The sequence below is a fragment of the Bison bison genome, unplaced genomic scaffold (genome assembly GCF_000754665.1).
Source record: "Bison bison bison isolate TAMUID 2011002044 unplaced genomic scaffold, Bison_UMD1.0 scf7180017864149, whole genome shotgun sequence".
Lineage (NCBI taxonomy): Eukaryota > Metazoa > Chordata > Mammalia > Artiodactyla > Bovidae > Bison > Bison bison.
The window spans coordinates 2,583,181-2,583,822 of NW_011494721.1; positions in this window are offsets into that span (position 1 = coordinate 2,583,181).

Genomic DNA, 642 nt, shown 5'->3' on the forward strand with positions numbered 1-642 from the left:
CAATTTTGTACCTTTAAGAACCCAATCTTCAGAACCCATTTTTTTACTAGGGAGTGAGATTACTGGCTTGACTGCTCTCTCCCCCTTCAGACTCTCCTTTTTTTCCACCACATCGCCTGTGTCTCCTCCCTAATCCTTCTCTACTCCACCCAACTCTGTGAATTTCTGTGTGTTCCAGACGTGGAGAACACTTAGGGAACTGATTACTGGCTGGATCTGTCTCTCTCCTTTTCATTCCCTCCTTTTATCCTCCTGGCCACCTCTGTCTCCTTCCTCCCTCTTCTCTTCTCTGTATAACTTAGTGAACATCTCTGAGCAGTCCAGTTGTGGAGTGCACATAAGGAAGTGATTACTGGTTAGCCCGCTCTCTCCTCTATTGATTCCACCTCATCTCATTTGGGTCACCTCTAACTCCCTCCTCCTTCTTCTCTTCTCCATGTAATGCTGTGAACCTCCCTGGGTGACCCTCACGGTGGAGAAACTTTTCATCTTTAACCTAGATGTTTTATCAATGGCTGCAGAGAAGAAGTTTTGAGACTACTGTAAAAATAAGACTGATAACTGGAAGCAGGAGGCTTAAGTCCAAACCCTGACTCCAGGGAACATTAATTGACAGGAGCTCATCAAATGCCTCCATACCTA